This window comes from Phragmites australis, chromosome 9 (assembly GCF_958298935.1).
Source record: "Phragmites australis chromosome 9, lpPhrAust1.1, whole genome shotgun sequence".
NCBI classification, from domain to species: Eukaryota; Viridiplantae; Streptophyta; class Magnoliopsida; order Poales; family Poaceae; genus Phragmites; species Phragmites australis.
In genome coordinates, this window is record NC_084929.1 from 16,985,509 (window position 1) to 17,006,034 (window position 20,526).

General features: G+C 44.0%; 1 pseudogene; it reads right to left on the reverse strand.

Moving 5' to 3' along the window:
- Positions 1-7,625: 7,625 nt before the first annotated feature.
- LOC133928696 (N-terminal acetyltransferase B complex auxiliary subunit NAA25-like) overlaps positions 7,626-20,526 on the reverse strand; it is a 30,191-nt pseudogene continuing 17,290 nt past the window's right edge.

Here is a 20,526-nt window from a genome sequence, read left to right on the forward strand (position 1 = left end):
TGTGGTCATTTCATGGTTAAAGCTACACCCTGTGGTCACTTCCTGTCTGAAGACTGACTCACGACAGAGGTATTCTCATTTCATGGTTAAAGCTACGTCGTATGGTCACTTCCTGTCTGAAGACTGACTCACGACAGATGTGTTGTCATTTCATGGTTAAAGCTACATCGTGTGGTCACTTCCTATATGAAGACTGACTCACGACACAGATATTGTCATTTTATGGTTAAAGCTATGCCCTGTTGTCACTTCCTGTCTGAAGACTGACTCACGACAGAGGTGTTGTCATTTCATAGTTAAAACTACGTCGTGTGGTCACTTCCAGTCTAAAGACTCACTCACGACAAAGGTGTTGTCATTTCATAGTTAAAGCTACGTCGTGTGGTCACTTCCAGTCTAAAGACTCACTCACGACAGATGTGTTGTCATTTCATATTTAAAGCTACGTCGTGTAGTCACTTCCTATCTGAAGACTAACTCACGACAGAGGTGTTGTCATTTCATGGTTAAAGCTACGTCGTGTGGTCACTTCCTATCTAAAGACTGACTCACGACAGAGGTGTTGTCATTTCATGCTTAACGCTACGTCGTATGGTCACTTCCTATCTAAAGAATAACTCACGACAAAGGTGTTGTAATTTCATGGTTAAAGCTACACCATGCGGTCACTTCCTGTCTGAAGACTAACTCACGCCAGAGGTGTTGTTATTTTATGATTAAAGCTACATCGTGTGGTCACTTTCTGTCTAAAGACTGACTCACGACAGAGGTGTTGTCATTTCATGCTTAACGCTACATCGTATGGTCACTTCCTGTCTAAAGATTGACTCACGATAGAGGTGTGGTCATTTCATAGTTAAATCTACGTCGTGTGGTCACTTCTTGTCTAAAGACTGACTCACGACAGAGGTGTTGTAATTTCATGCTTAACGCTACGTCGTATGGTCACTTCCTGTCTAAAGATTGACTCACGATAGAGGTGTGGTTATTTCATAGTTAAAGCTATAGAGGTGTGGTTATTACAAACATTAGATAAATTAAAGTTATGTGGCAAAATTATTTGATAAACATTAGATAAATTAAAAGTAATTATAGCAACAATAACAATGAATGAGATGTAATATGGCTGACTATTACATTATAGTGAATAGTACATGTGTCATAAAGAATTACAAGTATATCGAACAACATCGTTGCCTCCTCAATGACGACGACGACGCACGCACACAGTCCCCAGGAGTGTAAGCGTCTGGTGGGTGTGTGGCCTTCATCCCAACGGCCTGCGCTGGCCCCTGTCTCGTGTCCCCTTGACCGTTGTCATCATCGTCCTGCCCTGTGTGACCCCCACTGAATGTGTATCCAGACCCATTAACTCGGCCCTATATGTACCATGATGACGGATCCTCATACGAAAGTGTCGATGCCCCAAGAAAGTGCTCTGTTGGAGTCCAGTGTCCTGAAGGCTCAGCCTGCTGGTACCACTGTGAATCCCCAGGTGCTTCGGGATATTGGGGGTACTGTCCGCTGAGGAGATAGGTGAAGCTTGTGGCCTGCATTGCAGCAGCCCAGTCAAATCATGTGTACCGCTCCAGCTGGGTGTCTGCTGTGTACAGTCAATGACGTCCTCATGATGCATCGAAGCTGCAGGCGGAGGTGTCATCGTAGTATGAGGAGGTTGTGTCCACTGGGGGGCCTGTGAACCCAGTGTACATTTCTCGGGCTCAGGCGTCTGTGTGCACTCCTCGGCCGCAGCACTGGAACATGACACATGATATTCCGAAGTCGAAGGTGCCTCACGCGACTGTGTGCGAACGGGTTCATCACGAGCATTGGACGAGCGTCTGCTTTGGGGGGGGGGGGTCATGGGATGAGTCCATAGCTGGTACGTCATACCCCCTCCAACGCATGTCACAACCACCTAGACCATATATAGCAGATAGGAAGTGGGATCCTCTTGTCCACATGTACTCCCGGAGAGGGTTTCGATCCCTCCGCGTTGATGACCCGCTTGGTTCCCCACAAGCTTGCTCCGTTTGCGTATGCATCGCGTACACCTCTTCGATCTGTATGAGATGAGAGACATGTTAATAATACAGAGGTTTAACCAATTAAAATCGTTATAAGTACCGCATCACCTACCACAACATGAAGAAGGCGGACACGATTCTCAGGGAACGGTCTGGGACCCGCCTTCACAAGCCCGCTGAGTAAGGTGGCATGTGTGCATGAACGGTACCACGAAAGGTACTCCGAGTAGGTGTCATCGTAGTATTGTCCAGCAGGAACAACGACATCCACTGCGGCTACTCCGTCCACCTCTGTATGTGCTCGGTATGCACAGATGCCCAGTCCCGCATGCCTCCGCTCCCTGTGCACTCCTCTTGTACGTGACATACACAGTAAATTATATTAATATTGATCACCTTGGGTACTAATGCTACCTACAATAACACACTTACTCGTGCGCCTGACCGGCGTCTCGTGAGGGAGGTACTGACACCACCTGTCTGTACCTGAATTGCCTCTGTACACGCTTAGAAGAATATACTTCCACGTTGTTTATGTACAACAAGAAGCATCTAGTCATCCATAAGCCTGAGTCACGCTAACAACACGATGCGATGAGCCTGCCAGTCGAAATTTCGGCCACTTGTGCCATACGCCATGGATCCCACTCCACGAGATTTGCGCTAAGGACGTTGAAATCACTTATCACACGGGAGTAGCTACCGTGGTCTTATTGCTGACTCCATCTCAGCCTAGCATGCATCCACCGATACCCTATCATAAGCCTCATGTCATCTGCAATGCCATCGGAGATGAGTATTGGATAGTAACTCTTGAGCACCCAAGGCCGACAAACTGGGAGGTACTCCCAGCTCCACAGCTATAAGAGGTTTAGGCAGCCTGTTACAGATTCTTCTTCGTTGATCGCTGGATTGCATCACACAATCCTTTGTAGGTGGTAGCCATAGCAGATCCCCAATTGTAAGATATCGACTTGTAAGGATGTGAAGCAAGCTGACTCGCTAACCATACAATATGGGGAACGACTTAATCGTCTGCCGTGTTGCAGAACATGATGGCTCCCAGCAGGACGTACTGTGAGCAGTGATTCCTCAATAGGCGGGAGAGGTGTCCTGGCACCACCTGCCATGGGAGCTCCGGCCATCATGAGAGTGAACGGTAGTAAGCTTGCCTGTGCGAGTGGCTCGTGGAATCGAGGGTCTAACTCCTTAATTGTGTGGACACTCCGGACTCGCAACGGAAGGAACTGTAAAAGATATCCAATACATGTACTACGTTAGTAGCAAATTATGTTAGCAATTAAAACACTACAATTTGATGGTTGAATACATAGGTGAAAAACAAGCTTCATAGTTCAATACATAGGTGAAAAATAAGCTTTATGGTTCAATACATAGGTGAAAAATAAGCTTCATGGTTCAATAAAATGCAACAACTTTAAAACACTACAGTTTGATAGTGCATGATAGTTTACTGTCAGGTCGGGCATGTCCTCCAGTTATGGCCATGTTATTTGTAAAGTTTACACTTACGTAGTCCGTCAACAACATCTGCTTCATCCATGTCACCTTGTAGCCTCGTTGATCTAGACCTTCTAGGATCCGTGCGTCGTGCTCGGGGATAAGGTACCCACGTAGGCTCCTCAATCTCTTTGTAGCTTCTTTCGATGTTAAAGGACTGCATCTTTGGAAGCCATGTGCTCCTCAATGCATCTATCGTAAAGTACGGTGCTACGTATTATGACCTGTCATTGCCACCCATGCCCCTGCAAGCAACTAAGACATGCGAGGACGGAATATGATGTAGTTTTGGCTTATAGTATGTGCACTTCCCTCGTGAGGCCCAAGTTGACATTGTTGTACGGTGTCCCCTGCGCTATACCCTGAAGCATACCTACAGCGGCACATGACCTCAAAGTTATTGTTGGCCATGCCGTAGATCCTTGTCCAATGAAAGTGTGCCTTGTTCCTCCTTCTGGTTAAGATTGCCTCCACCTTAGGTGTGAACCGCGTGCTGCAATTCATAGCATCATCGAAAGTAGTACGCCATTCTATAGAATGTGAGCTCAATGATGGCACACAACGGGAGGCCCCTTATTTCTTTTAGGATATTGTTGAATGCCTCCTCTATGTTCATTGTCATGATGATGTACCTAATATGGGATACAAAAATTTTAGATGGCCTATTTGCATAAGAAATGGTTCAATATGTAATTTAAATTCTAAGTGCTAACCTAGCATCGTGAGTGTCATGGATTAGGGCCCAACGCTCCGTCGACTTCCCCGCTATCCACTGGCTACACGTGAATGGCTAACGATAGTTTGTTCCCCAGCCATTTACGTTCGCAGATGGTCCTCCTGTTCTTGTTGATCTACCATCATCTTGTGAGTGGTCTCATTTAACTCTCTCCATATCTCGTTGAACTTCATCTGCTGGTTCTACAGATACAATCCTTTGAATATCTTTACAAGAGACTTGCTGCGGTACCTTGTGTACATGTTCGCTCCGAAGTGGCACATGCACCACCTTCTCTCCACATCAGGTCATGCAATGGCGTAGTTTGTGCTGTCATGCAACACGTCCAACACATGCAGAAGACCCTTGTTACAGTCAGAGATGATGCAAACTCATTCCCTGTTGCCATGGCACGTGTCCTCAACAAAGTGAGGAACCACATCCAGCTATTATTGTTCTCACTCTCAACCATTGCAAAGACAAGAGGAATGATCTGATTATTTGCATCCGCCGTCATCGCTATCATAAGGGTACCATGGTACTTGCCGCTCAGAAATGTGGCATCCACGCATAGAATCGGCCTGCAATGTCGGAAAGCTTCGATGCATTGTCCAAAGGACTAGAATAACCTAATGAGGTATCGGTCAGTGGTGCTGTATGACCCATCCTTTAGCTTGATCGGCTCATCCGTCATCGCCTATTGAGTCTATGGATTCATCGTGGCAATCTTCTGCAGTAGCCTTGGAGCATAGTTGTAAGACTCCTCGAAGCTTCCAAATAGCATCTTCAACGCCTTCTACTTCGTGTGCCACACAGTGTAGTAATTGATCAGGATACTCATCTTAGTCTGCACCTCCTCCAATGGATTTTGACGACAAACAAATGTTCGTGCCAACAAGGGTGATGAGGAGTTGGGCTATGAACCTCGCATCAACGGCATAGCTTACATTCCTAATAGCCTCTTCGTTGCATGTATGTGGGGGTGTGTCTACTGATCACAAAATAGTTCTCATATTTAGGCTTATGTGCTCATACGAAGTAAGGACAAATCTGGTGTTTGAAACACCTGACCTCATACTCCACAGGGTTCGATTAGGTGCACTTGTGGTCTCTTCTTGTCATTACAGCATAGTTGCTAATAAAGTGGACGACCTCCCCCCTGTTACAAAATTATTTCCCGACTTGGATGTCCCTATTCTGGTATCCCCAGTTATATAATATGTTATACTCAACGACGACACAATCAAACAAACCAGCACTACGAAAGTACTGGATCACTAGCACCGGGTCGTCATTGTCAGCATCTTCTTCATCCCCGCTACTACCGACTTCATCATCCATGCATCCTGCATCTACATCAGAATGGTCCATTCTAGCTCCATCTCAACCAGAATTACCCTCCCCGACATGTCCTCCATCCTCTTCATGCATCACCTGCTTGCTTGATCCTTCCACGGTACTCACTACATCGGCATGCACCAGTCGTGACACTATATTTACGTACACCCCCATATCATAGTTCTTCTCCAATGCTTTGCGTGAGTACAAAGCCCATGCGTTATTTCTTCTCATCTCGAACAGCGTATGGACAACGACCGAGCTATTTGGAACAACCCGTGGCTGCACACCCTCCAGGACAACAGTATAGGATTGCTAGTTTACACGCAAAAGGCTCATAACATATGATTTCAGGTCATCTAGGTCATTAAATATCTCAACCGAACTCTCTATGTGTTGGTAGTTCTAAATTGTCATATCGTATCTGGTAAACAAAGGTGCAAAACTGCGGGATGTTATCATAATAAATATAGATAGTTATATCATATCTGGTAAATAAAGATACATCTAATAAAATTACTACTTATATGTTCGCACGATACACATACTAAATATGTAAGTAATTAACAGTGCTAATTAAATCATCATTATTAAATAAAAATGAAATAATTAATATTCAATATTGAATTAAAATATTATTTAAATTAACATGAAAGTTACATTGAGAAAATATTCAATCTCCTTATAAATTGACACTGCACTATTAACCTATTAATATATTTCTTTATGCTGAGTGAGTTGAGCTGAGGTGCCCGAGTTTTTTTGACTAATCAATTTCGCGCTAATTACTATTATACAATCTACTAACCTAAACAAATAATTACTATTACACAACAACACGCTAATTACTATTATATAAATTCACGCTAATTACTATTACACTACCTAAGCAAATAATCAGATTCATATAGTCAAACTAAGCAAATAATTGAACAAATGTAATTACCAAGTTAAACACTCATTATTGCTCCAAGTACTAATTAAAAATATAATTTAAGTACTTATTGTTTCTCGCGCTGCCGCTTCTCATCGCCTCGGACTGATTCTCCTCTCCTCACGCTGCATCTCCTCTCCTCTCCATGCGCTGCGTTGCTGCTTCTCCTAAGTTCTGCTCTTCTCTCACGCTGTAGCTGCTCTCATTTTATAGCGCAGAGTGGAGAGACAAATGCAGAGACAACATGATTGGGCAAACCAATTTGATGGGGGCATCGAAAGCACAAACAAAATGATGGGCATGACGCCGAAAGCAACCGGCCGTATTTGGCACCTCACCCGTATTTGGCACCTGCAGCAGGGCCTGTCTTTTTTCGGTTTTTGAGATTCCGAAATCAGATTTTTAGTATTTAAGCTATCGAATACAAATGCTAGATTTATCAAATACGATGATCTATTACCTATTTTAGCAAATACGGCATATGTTATCTATTTTTTATTTTTTCTTACAACAAGCAAGCTCACGCCATAAACAAAAGGAGAAAAAGAGGCGCCTTTTTGGATTGAACAAAAAAGGAAAAAAAAACATACGAGCAATTCATGGAACAATATATAAATAGATACTCCTATAAAATACGTGTGCAGCAGCAGAGTTGTACAGGGAGGGAGTGAAGAGTCCTCATCAGGCTGAGCCCCTGACACCGACGAGACTTCCCCCCTGCTCCCCGCCTGCTGCTTCGCAACCTGCACACCCCTGACACGGAAAGCGACCACCCCATCCGTCTCTTTTCTCTTAGCTCCTGTTCATTCCAGGCCGACCTAAGGAAAGGGCTTCTCTTATCTACTACATCTCTCCAGCTCTGCTTATGCAAAATGCAAGCCGGTACGGCAGAGCGCGTACTGTTCTCGTGAGTATGGCTCATGTATTGTCTAGTCCACAACAGCTGCAAATTGCAGACGACACCAGGTCCAACAGATCACAAACTGCAACGGAACCAGGGAGAAAGGCATCATGAAAGATGGATTTCTACAAGCAACAGCTTCACCACTATCAGAGATATCAGCTCACACAATTCAGTGATATAGCAGGCGTGCAAATAACAATCCCAGGTCAGGGGTAGTACCGCGAAAGCGGGGATGTCACTCAAATCAAAATTGGATAGAAACAGCCACGGCATTACAATGTTACAATATCAAAGCGAAGAAGCCACAGGGAAAAAAATCATGACCAAAATTTTCAAGTTCAGTGCAACAGCCGATAGAGAAACCGATTCTGACATGAGCAGCTTCAGTTTCGAGTGGCATATTTTCTTAAACTCAGCTATTGTCTTATTCTCAGCTCCAACAATTCTTCTTACCATACCGGCAGAGCTCCATGATTCTAAAGATTGGGCAATCCGGCTGCCAATTTCGGAGTTGACCATTGCTGAACTCTCATCCAAGATACGGGAAATCTGTCCAGGGCCTTCGGCTCTAGTTCCTTGCAGATGGGACAAGAGGATATCCAAAGCTTGCTCCTCTCGTCTCATCTGATCCGATGACCATGTTTGGATGCTTCGGAGCTTGTCAACCATGCAGTGAACAGAACTTTGGATTGCGTGCAACTGAGGTATGTTTGGTCGCGCTCCGTCGGACCACCTTTCATTTTCCTCTTTCCTTGTGGAGCCATAGCTCTCATGCATGAATGGATTACGAGAAGATGCCAGGAAATGGGTTCTGTAACCATCCGCGACAAAAGGGGAATATTGTTTCCCGGAGAAGCCAGCATTCGATTGGCATCAGTCAGCTGCTCCTCTATGCAAAATTTGACCAAGTTATCCACAATCTGCCAAGAATTTGGGCTGCTCCGGTCAGTTCCAGGGATCACCGACTCAGTAGAACACAAGTTCCAAGCATTGATAAATACAGCAAAGCTCATCCAGCTGACAATATCAGGAGTGAAATCCTGCAAATGTACAGTTCGTATCAGCAAGGCGCAGCTAAGGTAATAGTTATACTATATCAGGAGTGAAATCCTGCAAATGTACAGCTCGTATCAGCAAGGCACAGCTAAGTGAATAGTTATACTGCAGCAAGAAGAGAATTATCACTAAGAACAATAAACAAGATAATACTTCCAATTCCAGTCACATACAGATTACATAATCCACAGGATATATATACAAGAGAAAGCAAAAAATTGTCCCACAAATAGAAACATAAGTGGATTTGCTGGATATGCATTCTACAAAATGCGATCAATATGAGTTCATACTCAAGAAAGTGCAGCAATTATTTTTGAGATACACAATAATATCACAAATATAATAACGAAATCTGGGGAAAGTACAAGTCGGGAAAATCAGAAAGCTGAATGCCAAAACCATAATATATCTATTCAATCCAATTGTACCTTGACAGCCTTCTTGCCTGACGACATACCCAGAACTACGCTTAGAGCATCATCAATAGAGCAAACCAATACTCCTATCGTATTTCTCGAGCAAAGTTTTCATTTCCCCAACAGCAGTAGCACCAGAACAAGCACCATTTGGCCCGTGCTCCCTGAGGAGACAAGCACAACCATGCGTGGAAAGATAAACAAGCCTAGGAACAAGAGATTTTCTCTCTGCATCTTTCAGCTTTGGACCATCCTTCTTGTTAGATTTGTGCTTGCACTGCAAACATACAATTATTGTGAGGCCGGGAATAGTTGACATGAGAAACAAATATATGCACGACACTTATATGTTCAGTGAGAAAGAGCACAGCTGACTATTAAGTAGTGAAATTCACAATATATCAATATATTCTCTCGATATTAAAAGTCAATTCAAAACCCAGTCTTTAGCAACACAAGATTACTATGAAAACTAAATACTGCTTGACTTAGCTTATATAAGGTTCAAATAAAAACAGCATACCATTTTGGTCCTGTAGCTTGCAGGTGTTGAACTTCATCAAATGGTTCTGTAAAATCAGAATGACACTAGTAAGAACTTTTGTGACTAAAAAAACCATAATTGACTCAAAAAATACCCAAAAAAGGATAAGAGAAACTGAAAAACATATTGTCGGTGTAATAGGTAAGGAGGTGCCCCACCGAATGGGCCCCACGCTGCAAAATATCAGTCGGCGGTTGATATCGTCGAGACCACGGGCTTCACCCCACGACCAGGGCGAGTCTCAATCGACCAGGTCCCTGGTCGAAGAAGACCCTCTGCTGGTCGCAGGGTAGGTACTCATCTATCAGTTAAATCGTATTAAATGTTGTCCACTCAAGTTTTTTTCTTCCTCAAGCACCTCCTTTCGACAAGCATGGTCGTTGACAGGTATAAAGTTGGAGTGACCCGTCCCGTAGCATTAAATGCTACGGGACAGCCTCGCAGGCGGACGTGATAGAGCCTGCAGGGCGACAAGGGCAGCTTGGCTTCGTCAGGAGTAGGTCTGTTGCAGGGTTTGGAAGGGTATGTTTGTATGTACTCTTTCCCCCCTGCTATATAAAGGGGGAGGACCCAGCTTGAAAAGAGAGAAGATTCTGTAACAAGTTCATCAAATCTATAAGAAAACATACAGGATATAGGGCTATTATCCCGCGGGAAATCTGAACCTAGATAAATCCCCGCGTTCTTTTGTCCATCCGATCCCACCACACAGAAACGCCGATCAACGAGTCCATCATCCGGTACACCTCGGATTCATTGTCAGAGATCATCCCCTGACAGTTGGTGCGCTAGGTAAGAGCACATATTTTGCGTTTCTTCAGGTATTGAGACCATGGTTGGGCTACCCATGCCCGGATCTATGACGGTCGCAGAGTACGACCCAAACGAGCACGGTGTGCTCCGAGCATAAGACACCTAGATGGAATCCGAGGATTCGGAGACCGAACGTGGGGCAACAGAGACACTTGTGCCTCGAGAATCGGAGGTGAGCCCTATGCTATTGGCCAAGAGGAAAACCAGCCTGGCGCTAAACATGGAGGCGGTCCTACATCGCCCCAGCAACTACAACACTACTCGGAGGAGCACCGCCGGGGGTTGAGCCCTTGGCGGCGACGTCTTCGAGGCCGTCACGCCACGCTGTGGACTCACGCCGTACGCGGAACATGAGCGCTAGGGGATCCTCCCTCGCGATGTCTCGCCGCTCCACGATTAGGGGCTCGACTAAGATGCCATGACCCCCGCGCAGAACCTGTAGACTACGCGGGTGCTTCTTAGCCACCCGCCGGTGGCGATACCAGAGAGTTCATCGGTAGCACGATGGCTGCGCAACCTTGCCCTCTTGTTAGAGACCGTCCAGCGCCAGACTGTGGCAGCAGCTACCCCCGTCCATCACAAAGAGTGGTCGAGGTCGTGGTTGACAAGATTCGTAGTGGACCCTGCGGCAGGAGAGAACCCGTGCTCCTTCAGTAACAGGGAGTAAGCAGAGACCCCCCACCATGTTGGGACAGTCCATCCGCTGACCTACGTGACTCTCTTCGCCACCGCGACGTAATATAGGGCTAAAGGACCACCCGAAAGCAGGAGGACCACACCCGGTGAGAGCAAGAAAAAGACAAGTGGCCATGTCATTAACTTTCCCCTCGCATGGAGACGCTAGACGCCTCTATCCCATCGCCAGAACCGCAAGGTCATCGACTCTCTCCCCGGACGTGCGAAGCTTCCCATTGATGAGCGGTTCCCCGTTACGGGACGGGGTGCAATGCTTTCTCTTCTAGGCTACGGGAGGTACGCTTGCCGAACAAGTTTTGACCAATCTTAGCTGAAAAGTATGACGGCTCGACCAACCCGGAAGAGTTCCTGCAAATGTACACCAGCATGGTGCAAGCCATGTGCGATGAAGGAAGATCGCACAGCGGAGGGGCACCAGCCAGAGGACCATCTTTCCTTGGGGCAGCCGACATTAGATTTCTGACCCGCGAGTCGACGGCCTCATCAGTAAGATTTGGATAAAGGGGGAAATGTGAGAGGTCGCACACCTAATGAAAAACACAAGGGAAACGACGGTGGCATTACCTGAGGAGCTCTCTCGAGTGACATCGTATGGCCCGACATACTGGAATGCCAGATGTTCTCGCCTCCGCAAGGGGCACAACCAAAGCTTGATGAAGTAGCGGACGGCATTTGACCCCGTCAACTCGTCCTCTCGGAGTCGACCAATTCGTTTGGCGAGGGTTAGCAGCTCCAGAGTTGTCGTGGGGCTGCTCCCCTAGTTGTCGATGACCTGCACCAGCGCGCTCGGCACGCTGAGGTCATCCAAGGAGTTGTCTACCGCAAGGTAGAACCACTCCTCCCTCAAGCCCGATCATGACAACTTGAGGCCCACTTCGATGTAGGAGTCCACAACATCGTCACAGAGACGGAACCCACAGCTTCCAATGGTTGGCCCGATCACCTACCGGCATGTGTAGAAGAACCGAAAGAGGTCTAAGCATGGTTCGACCTCGACGAAATTCTCACACATATGAGCAAATATGCTTAGCATGAGAATGGAATTAGGGTTGAGATGGAGGTGGCAAATGCCGTAGAAGATGACAGTGGTGAAGAACTCAGAGAAGGGTAGCACAAGACCGGCCAAGAAGAGATGAACATCACGATCTTCCCCTAGTGGGGAGCGGGCGTGCTCTCCCGGAGCGGTACCTAGAGGACAGGCGGCAAGTGAGCAGGCCGACGTCGTGCATTTGCTTCAGCCTCGCCGCATCGCACTTGGATTTAAGAAAGGCGGGCTCGCTACAGGTGCGCGTCATCAGACGACAGAGAAAGAGGCTGCAGTGGCAAGAACAGAGGTAGAGATGAGGGGCTATGGCTGCGGAAATTTAGAGGCTAAGGGAGGCAACAAAAAAGTTTGTGAGGAACCTTTGCGCTCTAATTTTAAGAGCCGCCATGGTATCTCAACAGCCATGGGGTCCGATCCTTCCAAATTTCGAGAGGCCACGCTTGGGGAATCGAAATTCCCTCAGGTCTGACGCCATTTCGTTCTCCCCTTTCTCTCTTTGAACGTTTAACCTCCCCTCGGGATGCGGTTTCTAAGTCGATAGTTAAACCGGGCCACGTCAGGGACCACTCCTTAGGGCAAACATACGCTCACCATACTTGACCACAGGCCACTACGACGAACCACTCAATCCATCACATCCGCGATGGAGCTTATGAGCTACTGTCAATGTAATAGGTAAGAGGGTGCCCCACCGAGCAGGCCCCACGGCGCCAAATGTCAACCGGCGGTTGACATCCTCGAGACCATGGCTTCACCCCACGATCAACGCGAGGCTCAGTCGACCAGGCACCTGGTCGAAGGAGAAGACCCTGCAGCCAGCCTCTGCTGGTCGAAGGGCATGTACTCACCTAACCAGTCAAATCGCATAAAATGTTGTCCACTCAAGTTTTTTCCTTCCTCAGGCACCTTCTTTCGGCAAGCATGGTCGTGGACAGGCATAAAGTTGGAGTGTCATAGGCGAACGTGATAGTACTCGGTGGACGTGACAGGGCTTGCAGGGCGACCAGGGCAAGTTGGGCGTGCATGCCCTCCGTAATGATGATCTAAGAGTAGTTTGCTTCTTCAGAAATAGATCTGTTTGTATCTAATCATTTCCCCCTGTTATATAAAGAGGGGAGGACCTGATTTGAAAAGAGTAACATTCTGTAAAAGTTCATCTAATTCATAAGAAAATACACAGGACGCAAGACTAGTATCCCACGAGAGGTCTGAACCTGAATAAATCCCCATATTCTTATGTCGATCCGATCCCATCACAAAAAATGCCGATCAACACGTCTGTCATCCGGTATGTTGGACTTAATCCTTGTCGTAGGCCTCGGGGACTCGTTTCACGACAGTGCGAAAGCAAGGAGTTTGTATACGGTTCGTATACGACTATCGCGTCGTTCGTATGTGTGCAGAGTTCGAGTCGGAGTTAGAGTCCAGAGTCGGATCGTGGGATAGCACGATTCAGTTAGCAGGTCGCTATAATTCTATAAATATGAGTTGTAATCCCTAATTTGTAAGCAAGATACAGAGTCGTGCAAGTCACGAATTGAATAGAATCTAAAATTTCCTCCAGAGAGTTTTTGCCTTATTTTATTGTTCTCGTCGAGATACGCAAGTTCGTTCTCGCCGAGTAGTACGCGACTCAGGAGTAGCTGGACGTTGCTGGTTGATCGACGTGATCGAGAGCACACGTACACGGCGGATAGCCAGACTAGTCGTGGTCGAACACGTACGACTAGTCGCTCAAGCTGGTCGTGAGTTGGCGTTCTCCATACTTTTGGTCGCTCGGGTGGTCGAGAAACCTGGTCACTTGCGTTGTCGCGAATCCGGAGTGGTTGCACTCGTGATCCAATGGTCGGACCCAACACGGTACACCCCAGATTCATTGTCAGGGATTATTCCCTGACACATATATAGCATAGTTCAAGCATTTCTAAAAGGGTGCTCTTGTCAAACAAGAATCGGTAAAATCCCACAAACTACAAGAAGCAAATACATGAAAGAAAATTAATGCTGCTTGTTGTTGTCCACCAAGGCCGTGCTTCAAGATCTTCATTAAAGGTTAAGTGTTTCATGTTGTCCTCATTAGATAGTTGAACCAACCTTGCTCCATGGCTCGCATTTTCAAAAATAGACTGTAATCAGGGAACAAGTAAAATCACAATCTTCAGGACTAGCATCGATTATAAAAACTGTCAGGCATCAACAAATCATTTTATAATGAAGCTACTCAACTGACAGCATAACCAGCCCACCGGGTTATAACATAATTTTTAAGGTTCCAAAATAAGTACAAAATGGTCACAAGTATAAGAAAAAAAGATATATCGTTTATATGTCAAAACATGCATAAGGATTTCTACCAAAATAATAATATGTTCCCAAGTTATGAACGACAACTGACAAGGGAGAACTCACCTCCACTTCCTCGAGAGACTCAGCCTTCTGCTTCAGATGTAGCATCACAGAATCTGATTTTACAGAAAGATATTGCATGGAGTGTTGCAAGCGATCTTTGAACTGAACAAACTCGATTACCTGAACAAAAAAATCAATGTATTAGATCAAGATTATATTGGATCCAACTAGAGAACTCCAGGGATCTCAGTAGCTTTTCCACATTATACGGGACTATCTTAGAAATGGCTGCAGTATTTCCTTTTTTATAAATCAAGTAGCAATTAGTCCGCTCTTGCACTTGATGCGTTGGTATATTTTGTAATGAGAGAGACAAATCATCAATTCTACTAGTGAGAAATAAAAAGGGCTCCTACTTACCTTTAAGTACGATGTCTATACGCCAGACAGGTAAGATCAGCAGATTCTTTCAAATGATCATCCATGAATTTCAGATAATCCTTAACAAAGATCAGCAGCTTGTTGTAAGAAGAGAGAATTTAACAATTGTGGCAAGATGTGGTGTGAGACAGACTCTAGAAGGATGTTTTTCACCTCCAACGTTACGTACCTGTATACAAAAACATCATTCACATAGGAAGGAGAAAAAAATGATCACTCAATAACATCAAGGTAAAAAACTAGAAATACAAGTCAAAAGAGAAGTTAGCAGAGCAAACGTGCTACAGAAAAACAATCATTCCATAGGGGAAGCGTATGGGATGGAACAAATGAAGGGTTGTTCTTTGCAGAAGCATTGTAAACCTAGCATGGAACACATTACAATGAGCAATCTGTTCACATATGTAAGGATCCAAATGCACGAGCATAAAAGAAAATAAGCATATTAAATGGGGAAATTACCATTTATGCGCTAATGGAAGTGCCCCCAGGTAAGAGTACAGATGCACCAGAATAATCTTGTATTGCCAGACATACCTGAGCACAACCAAATTAGAGATTTTCATTCAACATCCAGTCTGAGAAATACAAATAATTATGTCATGTGAATGGTACTGCACATTGGGCTGTGCGTCAGTCCGCTGCAAGGAAGTTTCATCAGCAGCAGCAATTCCATAAATTGATCAATTACAAATTTTGATATAGCTTCCTGCACCAAAGAGATTTAGTTGTTATTTTCCTTAAGATCAGTAGACAATTATATACGATGAGGTTGTCATTGTTCAAAAGCAAGAAAAGATGAATAGACTACGTCCCTCAAGTCTCGCCATGCTCCTCTCCTTGGCCAGCTGTTCTAGGCCTCTCTCTCCCCGTGGCACAGCCTTGCACCTAGCGTCATTTTTTACTTCTCTTCTTTATCTCCACTTCATCATCGGAGACAAATCTACCTCCAATCCCACTTCGACGCCATTAACATTGCCAATATCAAAACCATTCTCCCAGTTACCCTTGACTTCCAAACCAGAGACTTTACCAGATGGCGTTAGCTTTTCTTTGTCACCCATGAAAAATATGCTCATATGGATCACATCGATGGCACAGCTATGCCGACAACAGATTGTAATCACAAAAGTTCCCAAAAGTTCTTGAACCTTAAAAAGAGTGATTTTCAAACCCAATGTATTTACTGAAACTGATGATGCATCAAAGGATCCAGAAATGTCATCTAGCAATTCGGTTATCTTATTGCCAGATAGCATGTGAAGGTAAACTTCAACATCAGAGGCTGAGCAAGACAAATGACCAAATCTGCAAGTTTGAATAGTAAAGTCAACATTGACAGTTATTTGTAAACGGATGTAGTAAAAAAGGGATTGTTGCACCAGTGGTACTTATACTAATTATTTTTGAACCAAAACAGGAGGGGAGGCCTCTATTATGATTTTCATTAATAAAAACAAGAATTTATGTACAAGCAAAAAAGGAAAGAATGTATAACAAAGAGGATACTTTTTCCTATTTGTCAGACAACCACCTATATTTACAAAGTTAGCAATTTACCACCTTATCTTTCTTTCTCTTTTAGCATATTAATTATACTTTACCACTTGAAATTCGGAACCAGGTGGCAAATCTCAACACAGATACACTAAATTGAAAGTAAAAGTTGGTAAGATAGCATTTTTTGAATTATAGGTAGCTAATGCAAGAATCTGGTACATGTATGTCCGTTGCCATTTCATCAGATTAAAATTCTATACATATTTCTGTTTCTCTCAAACTAATCAGGCACATTGGAACGTGGTAAACAGAATAGGGTATTGCAATACCTTTCTTTTTCTTTTCTTATTTTGTCTCCGAATTGTTTTGGGTTAGGTGGTAACCCAATCCAAGTTGAGGAGATAGGAACAGGATTCCGTGAATCATATAAATTTAGTGTTGGGACATGCCCTATAGCATGTTGGGATGTGCTGGCCCTGGCCCCAACACCGGACTGCGACTAAAAATCATTCTTTTAAACAGAAACAATGTTTGCTCATGGTATGAACAGATTCAAAATAGACACCAGCACAAAAAGGAAGGGGGGAGAGGTGCACCCAGACATACCTGTGGAAATACTTCACCAAAGTTTCAATGAGCTTTCTATCATTTGGGCTTCCATTGAGGCAGCGTTGCCGTTCAATTTCAATATTAGCTAAATGAGGTCCTCTGACACATTCGCTGGAATTATTTTCTTGTAGCCTTTGCACAAATGAGAACGCACTTGTAAGGCGAGATTCAACCTGCAAACATGTACTTTTGGTAAACCATATTCCAACACACAAAAAAAGATCATACTGCTCTAGGTGAAGGAAGTACCAGCTCCTCACTAAGACAAACCTTGTTGGACAATGCCGAATCAACAGAGCATGAAGGACAAGTGTGTTCGCCAGTGCATGGTTTAGGCAAATTCACATCATGCTCCAGCAAACAGCCTATATAATGGAGAAAGGACTCCTAGTCATCAGGACTGCCCAGTCAAAAAAAGGAGATGACAATAATAAAAAACTAAACAAAAGTCAAAGAAGGAATTTTACAAAGGGTGAATATAAAGAAACAAATATGATGCAACACATCAAGGGGATCACATGAAAACAAAACAATGTGAAATATTGCAGTGCTTCTGATTGAAAAGCTAAATTGCAGTGCCTCCTGATTGAAAAGCTAATGTCAATATAAAACTTAAAATTTAATATAACCAGCAGTAGATAAAAAAAGACTGGTTATATGACTGAACTAGGATAAATCAATCCATAGAGTTTCTAGTATATGCATGGTGTATGACAGTTCTTGGAAACAGGTTATGAAACATGACTAAGGAGGGCACAGTTAATGACCAACTCTACAGAATAATTGAAATTTCTATAAAGTTGAAGATAGGAAACATTACCAAGACGTGAGGACCTTCTGATATACCTCTGAAGCAGCAACATAGCTACTTGCTTGAGCAAGAAGCCTCCCCTGTCAACTTGAAGTCAAGACAACAAAGTAAGTGAGTGAAACTTAAACGGCAAACATAATCAATAAGGGGGATAAAAACAGAGCCTTGGAGGTAAAAGGGGCCTTTTTATAAGCACGTGAAGAGTTGATGTGCTGGAGGTGCAACATGCTCTGCCCAATAGTACTCCCAATGTCAGTCGTTTTGGACATGGCACAGTCTACAGTAGGTAAATTTACCTAATAATATCTATCACAATATGTTGGTAGAAACTAGAAAATTATAGTGTAATGGAAATGTTTTTTGTATGATGAATTATACTGTCACCTGGTCAATCTAAATATATTTGCCGATATTAGTAGTCACTTAGAAAATTTTGATTGCACCTTACCCAAATGACATACATTTGTATATGGAGGGAGTACTTAAGTAGAGCTAATGATTTCACTAAATCCACGTTTTCATTAAAGCACTTTAACCACGGTTTTGTTATAGTCTATAGAGAATTTCCAAACTCTTAAGTTATTACATCATTTGATAGAAATTTGCATATAAAAAAATTACTGTGATACACATGCAACAATGAATGAATGTTGCCAGATCCTAGATTGAAAGGTAAATGTAGTTATCTGAAACTAGTAGCCCGGATCAAGAGATTATCATGGGGAGACATTGTCCAAGAATACTGAAATTTAACTTACCTGTAAACGAAGCTTGTCCTCCTCCCTTCCCAGAAGAGACCCCAAGTCTCCAGAAAGGACTTCCAAAGCAGTGTCATACTTTGACTGTTGTTCCAGAATTGAAATTAGAGAGCAAGTGCTGCCACATAGTCCAAATATGTATGTTTTCCATATAACAGCATCTGTGCAAGGAAAGGAAACGAAAAGAAAGAAAAGTAAAGTAAATGTAGCAAAGGGGCATTTTAGAAAAACAGAAATACCTTCCGGCTCATGTAGCAAAGGATTTTCAGTAAAAAAAAAATTGGTTTAATCTCCGAAATTAAGTACAATTTGCAGAAAAGACTCTGGAACTTCAAAAGTTTATAACGTTTTGCTCGTAGCTCCGATTTGGGTGATTTTCGCGCTCAAATATTCGTAGCGACGTGTAAAATATTTTTATAAGGTTTTTTACCTAATTTTATTACTGTTTAGTGTACTGTTCTTAGTAGTTTCCTTTATGTGCTTTTCCGGTGTGTCGATTAGGAGGTGATCAGTTCGGGATTCTGCAAGATCAAGTTTTCGAAGACTTTGAACAACCCTTAGCTGAAGTTAAGTGTCCTTGAACATCTTGCTCCTATTTAGGATTCATATATAGTTAGTTATCCTTCATTGCATGCTTGTCTAATTTGTAATCCCATGTTAGGGTTTACTAGCTCTTGTATGATTATCCTTATCCCCGTTGATGAATCTTGGGTAATGAAGGGTAGATATGCTAGCGCTGTCATAGTTGGGTAAATGTTAATTTTAACTAATACATATGCAATAAGAATCAGGTACAGTAATTTTGTAGCAACATGATATAAGGATCCCAACATAATGTTTGTATGATGATGGTGCGAGAATATACGTGTGCGGGTAATGCACAGTTGGTTTGTGGTTGTTCTTGTGTGGGATCCTAATGACCGGTTCTTGAAGGATGTAACCTGGCTAAACCGCACAACCACGAGACTTATATGGGTACGGCCTGGTCAAATAATTAGCCACCCATCCGTTCTGTGGGCACCAATGGACGGTTGAGTGGCACAAAAGTGGGCTTATGCAGCGATGGAATCGTCTGTTAACGGTAAAACCTCAGTGGGTGCCTACGGATCGGCGAGAACTTTGTAAAGGCCTTGTAGTGACACCCCGACTCCACACCCCGAAAGTGTGAAGCAACATGAGAATCACGACTTGTGAGAAAAGCTGTGCAAACTCTATAGAGTATAAGCCTGATCGACCAGCCGTGCTCACGGTCAAGAGCGGCTTAGACTTCTTCTTGATTATCTAGGATCAGGGTTTTGGTATAGTTAGTCGGGTAGCCAGGTAATTGAATTACCTGGTGAGTTTTGGTAGTCGGATGAAATCCGATGAGTTGTTCTCCCTTGTCATAGTTGTATCTCCTCACTTAGTAAATAGGATACCCATTGTTGAAGTTATAGGTCAAAGTTGCTTAGTGCAGTTAACCAGTATCTAACCTTTCCTTGACTTAGCCCCATAGCATGTTTTTCCCACACTTGCGGAGTACATTTTGTATTCACACATGTTGTCCCCTTTCTTGCATCCTTCTGCTGTTTAGAACCGTCAATGAAGCTGCTTCCTTCAATGAGGACGATTTTGATCCGGAGTTGCTATTCTAGGCTAGTGTGCCCCTGGTTGACGTCTGTGGACGATGGAAGACCCGCTGGCGCTAAAGCTCTCTTTTTTCGCTGTGTTTTCTTTTAGACCATCGGGTCCTTTTGTAATAAGTTAATAGCGTTATTGTAATAATGATACTCTGATAATACACTGATGATGTAATGCAGATCACCCCGCGTAAGCGTGTGCTGGTTCCTGATCAGGAGGTCCCCGCTGGTGCTATCTGGGTCCACCAACCCCCTGCTTAGTGCTACTCCGATGGATAACTCGCCGGCTACTTCACCCGCCTGCTTTGGTACCTGCTTCAGGTTCTGGGCTACCACAAGACTCCATTCTACAAGGGAGTCAGAGTTCTCCTTGGAGGCCATGGTTACTTCTAGTCAATGGAGGTGACCATGTTTGAGAAGCCCACCG